We start from the raw sequence: 7,055 nt of genomic DNA on the forward strand, positions 1-7,055 counted from the left end.
AAACATAAGTTGGCTCAGAACAGTGTGCACTTACCGGGTGACTCCTGTCTGCCTCTTCATCAGCACCATTTGGTTTAAGGCACATCAGGGTATGAGGTGAGATAAAAGCTATATGGTCACCTCTCCTTCACATTCACATTGAGGCTATATGATTCAAAAAAAAATTAAAAAGAAAGTATAAAAAAAGACTAGGTTGCCTGCTAGAATAGGTCTGTTGCTTTCCTTTTCACTCTTTTCTACAGTTGTGTATCTTTTTTCTCCCAACAGTGTGGAAAAAGTCACAGCCCTAATGATAATGGTAATGATGGGGTTACACCAGGCTGGTGGCCAGACGCTACTGGGGTTCTGCAGGTCTCCATTTTAGGGATAGTTCACTTTGATGTTTTCATAAATGACTTGGAGGCAGGACTTGAAGGTAGATTAAATAAGTCTGTGGACTAAAAATAAAATAAAAATAAAATAAAATAAAATAAAATAGAATAAAATAAAATAAAATACTGCTGAGCCAGCAGCGTGCCCTTGTAGCCAAAAGGGCCAACTGTATCCTGGGGTGCATCAGGCACGGCATTGCTGGCTGGTCGAGCGAAGGGATTGTCCTGCTCTGCTCTGCGCTGGTGCAGCCTCACCTCAAGTGTTGTGTGTGGTTTTGGGCACCCCAGTATTAAAAAGATATAAAACTTTTAGAGAGTGTCCAAAGGAGGGTTATGAATATAGTGAAGGGTCTGGAGGGCAAGGCGTGTGAGGAGCGGCTGAGTTCCCTTGGTTTGTTCAGCGCAGAGCAGAGCAGGCCGAGGGGAGGCCTCATGGCGGCCTGCAGCTCCCTCACGAGGGGAGCGGAGGGGCAGGCGCTGAGCTCTGCTCTCTGGGGACAGCGACAGGACCCGAGGGAACGGCATGGAGCTGGGACAGGGGAGGGTCAGGCTGGGGGTTAGGGAAAGGTTCTGCACCCAGAGGTGGTCGGGCACTGGGACAGGCTCCCCAGGGCTGCGGGCACAGCACCGAGCTGCCGGAGTTCAAGAAGCGTTTGGACAACGCTCTCAGACGTAGGGTCTGGTTTTGGGTGGTCCTGTGTGGAACCAGGAGCTGGACTCCATGATCCTTGTCGGTCCCTTCCAACTCAGGATATTCTATGGTTCTAGGATTTTATGATAAACCATGAGAAAAAAATCCAAAACAAACAAAAAAAGCAAAACATACAAACAAGAAATAAATAGTGAGCATAGTATAGAATAATTTTATTTTGCTTCATGATAGATAGTCAAATTAATATTCAGGTTTACATTAGAAAACAAAACAAGGCAAAACAATTCTGGAGAAAATGTCTCTGCTGGGATTTCTTCAGCAATTGTCATTATTTTATGTGCTTATTAGCAAACATTTTATTGCAACATCACGAGAAGGAGAAACAAGTATTAATATCTTTGGCATCTTTTTCTAGAAGTTTAAATTTAAGATGCTCCCATAGTATCACATCTTCCCAAATCAGATTGCTTCAAAACCACATTTCAGATTACAACTTACTGCTTCATGTTCATAGCGCAGTAAAACCTAGAATATGAACTTACAAAGCATAGTGTTTGCTTTTAAAATTAGAAGCAAAAATCTTCAAAACTAAATACAAACTGAGAACAATTGCTCAGAGAGTAATTAGATCAATTAATCACTTAGATTATTTGAGAACAAAAGTACCTGGTATGCAGAAAGCAGAAAGATATTTGTGGTGGAGTGATTGCTCTAAAAGGAAAGAGAAATAATACTTTTCAAGTGCAAAATAAAGAGAGTCTACCAGGGAATTATGATTATGTTATATCAAAACAAATATTTTTAATTAGTATGTGCAATGCTGCTGGTTTTGGTCTTAGGGTTGTAATTTAAAGGGTCTTGTACCTCTCCCTGAAGGATGAGGACTGAGAGGTCAGAGACTTCATGACTGCCTTGCAAGAAATGTTCCTTTTCCCAGCTCTTTCTACTATTTATCAGTTCTCAGAGTGAGCTCATTCAGGTGCAAGTAGTCTTTTTGCTTTACCTATGTGTCTTCCATAAAAACATTTGATGCACCTCGGAGGTATGATTGCAAGACCTGTTGGTTCTCTGATGGTCTGTATTCTGCTGAATGAGTTTTGTAGATGAGCTGGTCAGTTTTACATTTTTTACCTACATAGTGTCAGTTTGTTCAATATAGATGGTCTACAGGTAGCTGGCTTCTGTTGGTTAGTTTATTATTACCAGAGAGCTGATTGAAAGCTTGGAGGGATAATTCTGAGAAATATTATTTCAGGACAGGATCTTATTCATTGAAGGTATATTTACATAGTGATTCCTGCCCTTGGCATGGTGGTATGGCCATCAGTGAGATCCTCCAGCACTTGCATGATTTTTGGGTGATTCTTTTGGTTTTATAATACATTTCATTACAGTGAAAGGTAACATTCTTCTTGAGGTGATTGGGGTGGGTGTCCTGTATTCTGATAGGAAAATGAAGTGGTGTCTCAAGGTCTGCCTGTGTGCCAGAAATATTTGAGAGTTGACTTTGCAGAGGGTTTGTGTTGGTCTGACTGCTTAGACTTGGCCTCAGAATAACCCTATATATAATACCTTCCCTTTAATTGGGTGCCCAATTTACTTACAGTCCCCTTGAATATTTGACACCTGGAAGATTAGGCAATCACTCTGCTATCAGTGGAGAGGGGTAGGTACTCTGGAAGATCTGCAGTGTAACTTATTTTTTCTCTGCCTCTTACATTAGTAATGCAGAGACCCAATGGTACATGTTAGGTACCTGAATCTGTTGAGCTTCACATATTTATAAAGGCAGTTGCCTGCTTGGCCAAAGCAAACATAGCTCCTACCGCTAAGGAAGCAAGAATTTTAAGTTCTACTCATCTAGAAAGGATTAAACTCACATCTAAGAAATTCAACTTAATTACCAGGATACCTAAGGATATCCTGCATAAATATCTCTTTCCTTGTTCCCTTGAAATTAGACCCCTTATATGTCCAGGAGTAGGGCCAGAAGAACAGCAACTAGGAGGTGCCTAGCTCTTCTGTGGTTTGTAGGTCACTTTCTGGTGAGAGGACACATCTGGGGTTGAGTACTCAGCTCCTGGTTTTACCCAGTGGTGGTCTAACACATACATGTCACCAAGCAAGACTGGACTGCTCAAATTCTGTCCCCTCTGCGGAGTTCCTTAACAAACAGGTTAAGATCAGACTACTTCCAGCTTGGTCTTTTTCTGATCCCATGATGTTTCTGCTCTTGTCTCAGCACCAAATTGCATTGGAGAATATGTTCATATTTATCATAGTACATTCTACTTCTTCATCCTCTCCTCCAGACTTTAGTAGTCAATTCCCCATCAGGACAAGGCCTTCCATGTTATGGCTGAGTGCACAAAAAGGTAGGTGATTGTGCAGAAGAATTACAAGATGCTAGCAGAAGTTGTGAGACTAAGGCTTCTTTTGATATTTAGCACCTGGAGATTCTCTGGGGAATTCAGGCAAAGTCCTGCTTCCTGGTGGTCTAGGTTGGATGTTTCTGGATCTCTAAGAAAAAAGCAGAACCCATCATAAAGACAAATATACCCAAGGGCCTATAGATGTAGCTGTTATGTGCCCTGGGAAGTTTCAGTCTGAGCAGGAGGATGCTCACCATTTTCAGGTGTCTCCAACTAGATTCATCAGCTTTGAAAAATAGGTGGGATTAAATCCCACTCTGCAAATCAGATGGGACTGAGGTATTTTCATCCTGGCTTATGTGGGATTTAGGAAGGGTGACTTCCTTTCTATTTTTTCTGACATAGACCTATGTGTGTGTGAATACACAGATGAGGTATGTCATAGGAGGTCTGCTGGCTTCTGCTGCAGAAAACAAAAATGCTGCTGAACAGTACAAATCCTAAAAAGGAATATTATCCAGTTATAATAAAATACAGAAGTGAATGAATAGTCAGTGATGAAAATTGATAACAGCATAAGCATTTCCAATGTTTTTTTTTAATGCCCCCAAAATGTTTGAAATGGTTAACTAGTAATATTTCATAGTTATGATTTTTAAATTGACACACTTTTCTGCTCTAGAAAGCCCATGATTTCTACCCTCAATTTACCACTAAAATGTAGCCTTAATCAACAGTTTCATAACCGTAGCAATTCTGGAGAAAAAAAAAAAAATCTCTCTATCGCACTACAGATATTTTACTTCCTGGCTTTGGATGGAGACTACAGATATGGATTTCATGTCAGCTGTACAGACATTGTCAGCACTATGTTTTGAACTTGCCTGCTTGCTCATCACATTTTAATTAATGAGGGCATGAGCCGAAACAGGTGTTGGTAACAGAATAGGCAGCAGCTGGCAAACAATTTTTAGATCTGCAATTAACTCATTTATACTATTGTTCCAGAACACAGAGTTCATGTAATTTTACAGAGGAGATTATTACAGGACTGAGCTGTGAAGGCACATTCATTTTTCTTTCCTTTTTTTTTTTTTTTAATAACATTTTCCCAGGCTTGGTTCTCATGTTAAAACTGATTGAAAAGTTTAGGCTATTCTTTTTCCAGCAGTAGGCAATTTATATTACTAAAACAATCTAATCAAGGAACTAAATGGCCTTTGAATAGAGAACACTGAATTCACTTCATTATCATCTCTGTTTCTAGAGTGAAAGCGGCATAAATTGCTTTGGAACTAGAGCTCAGCAAAACCAGTCTCCAAATCTGTATCTGTATAAATTGCCTCAAAATGAAAGTTGTACAAGTTCAGCAGAACCTACAGTACATTAAGAATCTAGTTAAACTTTAAACTTTCTGATTGAAGCATCCCAGGATCTTTAAAGAGTATAACTGACTTTACATGCCCTTGTTGTTACCCATTCCAAGACATTTCAAATACAGCTTTTCTATTATTTTTGGTAAAAAATCTTCATTTAAAATGTGAACCTTTGGCATTATATGGAGTGCTTGCCATTCCTCAGTGGCTTAGAGCCAGCCGTCAAAAATTAACCAGCAAAAATTCCATCAATCCATGAAATTATAAAGGGTAATAACTTGGTATTACTTTGCTGTCTGTACGTGATGTGTCACAGCAAAATCCACAAAGAGACCCGAGAGAGACAAAAGTCGGAGGCACACCAAAGTTCAAGCCTGGTTGGGATGGAGTCAACTTTATTCAGAGCTGCCCAAAGGGTGCTGCGTTTTGCATCTGTGACTAGAAGCTCGATGTGTCATCAACATTGTTTTAGCTATGGCTGAGCACTGCTTGCACAGCATCAAGGCTTTCTCTTCTCACACTTCAGTGAATAGGCACGGAGTGTACAAGAAACTGGCCAAATGGATATTCCATGCCACGTACGTCATGGTCAGCAATAAAAACTGGTGGTGGAAGGTGTTATATCTCTGCAGGGGAGCCATTGCTTGGAGACTGGCTGGGCATCAGTCTGCTTGTGGGAGCTGGCGACTGATTACCTTGGCATCACCTGCATTTTATTCTTTCCTCTCATTTTCCCTTTATTTATCAAACTGTCTTTATCTTGAGCTGACTTTTTTTTTTTTCTTTTGCCTTTCCTACACACTCTCCCATCCTATGTTGTGTCAGTCCCATTGGATTCAACATTAGAATTAAACTGCATGCTCCAAGGCTTTTCAACTTATACGTAAAACTTCTCAACTTGTACATAAAGTCGAGTACTTGACTTATATATAAAAATACTGTAATCATAACTACTTCTGCCCTCAGGGCAATTAAAACATCAAATACATCAGCACCACAAAATCATTGTCAGCTGTTGCCTGGTAATTCTGTGGGAGCTGTGTGGGCTTCCCCATCCTTATGAGCTCTGAAGAGGAAAACACATACCTTGGCATCCTTCAGGCTGGTCAGCCTGCTTGTCAGAGAAGTAAAACATCTTGATCTTGGTATTGATGATTGCCATAAGGCAACCATGGGAATTAGGAATTTGCGGATCTCTGAGACATTGCTCTTTGCCTGCAGGTAGTTTCTTTATTACTTTGTTTTGCCAAAGATCCAACCTCAGTGGTGTTGCAGCTAAGATCAGCCAGGGAATGAACCAATGTCAGAGTACAGTCTCAGGCACAAACCTCCAAATATCCACATTGTTTAATCATTAGCACAGTTCCTGGCATGTTTTCCATGAGTGCTAATTAGCTGAGCCCTGGACAGTAGCCTGGCATTGTTTGGGGATCACATTTCTCAGAAATTATTCCTGCTGATAATTTGAATTTAGACACTTTGTTTCAGGAAAAAGAGAGTTTAGATATGTGAACATCAGTAAAACCTTGTCATTTGACCTCAGAAAAATATCGTTAATCATTTTACTTAATGGTACAGGCAGCATAGCTTGGAGGATCAATGAAAAGTGAAAGCATCATGTGAAATTGAAGGTTAAAGCTGTGAGTTATTGTATGAACACCACAGCATAATGTAGCACAATTTTTGAACATGAAGAATTTATATGCTGAATGACCCAAGAGGCCAAACGAGTATTAGCTGTTGTAAGTAATATTATTCTGTGCACACAATCTGACTGGAATAATTAACAGAATAATGGATTTATGTTGCCATAATGCATTTACATTTCCAATTTTAATTTTAATACATGCACATATCTTTGAAATTATGATAGCAGCTGTAAAATTAGTGCATTTCTTTGTTAAAAATGCCTAGATAATGTAGTTCAAAGAAGAGTCAAGGACAAGATTTGTTGGGTAGTTAGATGTGTAAAGAAACACATAGTCATTGACTGGCATTTCCAATATGCTTTGGAAAGCTCTCCAGGCACCATCAGTAATTTAGGATTACAAAAAAACTTGAAAAATCTGCACTTAAAGTTATAACAATATTATTCTCCCAAGTGCTTACAAAAAGAAGAGGCACACGCCTAAAAAGAGAAAGGGAGGAGTCCATGTTCAGGTAACTGAACCCAGGGTTTAATCCCCCTGGCCTCTCATGGGTTGCCACATGCCTTAATGCATAAGTAGGGTCACTGAGTTTGCCTGGGGTGACTCCCATCCCTTAAGTTTACTGCAATAATCTG

The 7,055-nt window shown here is 39.9% G+C and overlaps 1 long non-coding RNA gene across 1 annotated transcript; it reads right to left on the reverse strand.

Annotated features, from left to right (window-relative positions):
• Positions 1 to 1,266: 1,266 nt before the first annotated feature.
• LOC308191379 lies at positions 1,267 to 4,865 on the reverse strand. The gene is made up of 3 exons (XR_013947928.1): positions 4,107 to 4,865; positions 3,650 to 3,895; positions 1,267 to 3,543 (listed from the first exon to the last, which is right to left on the reverse strand). It is a non-coding gene; the product is annotated as an uncharacterized lncRNA (long non-coding RNA).
• Positions 4,866 to 7,055: the final 2,190 nt, after the last annotated feature.

Source organism: Anser brachyrhynchus (assembly GCF_964034855.1).
Source record: "Anser brachyrhynchus genome assembly, chromosome: 3".
NCBI classification, from domain to species: domain Eukaryota; kingdom Metazoa; phylum Chordata; class Aves; order Anseriformes; family Anatidae; genus Anser; species Anser brachyrhynchus.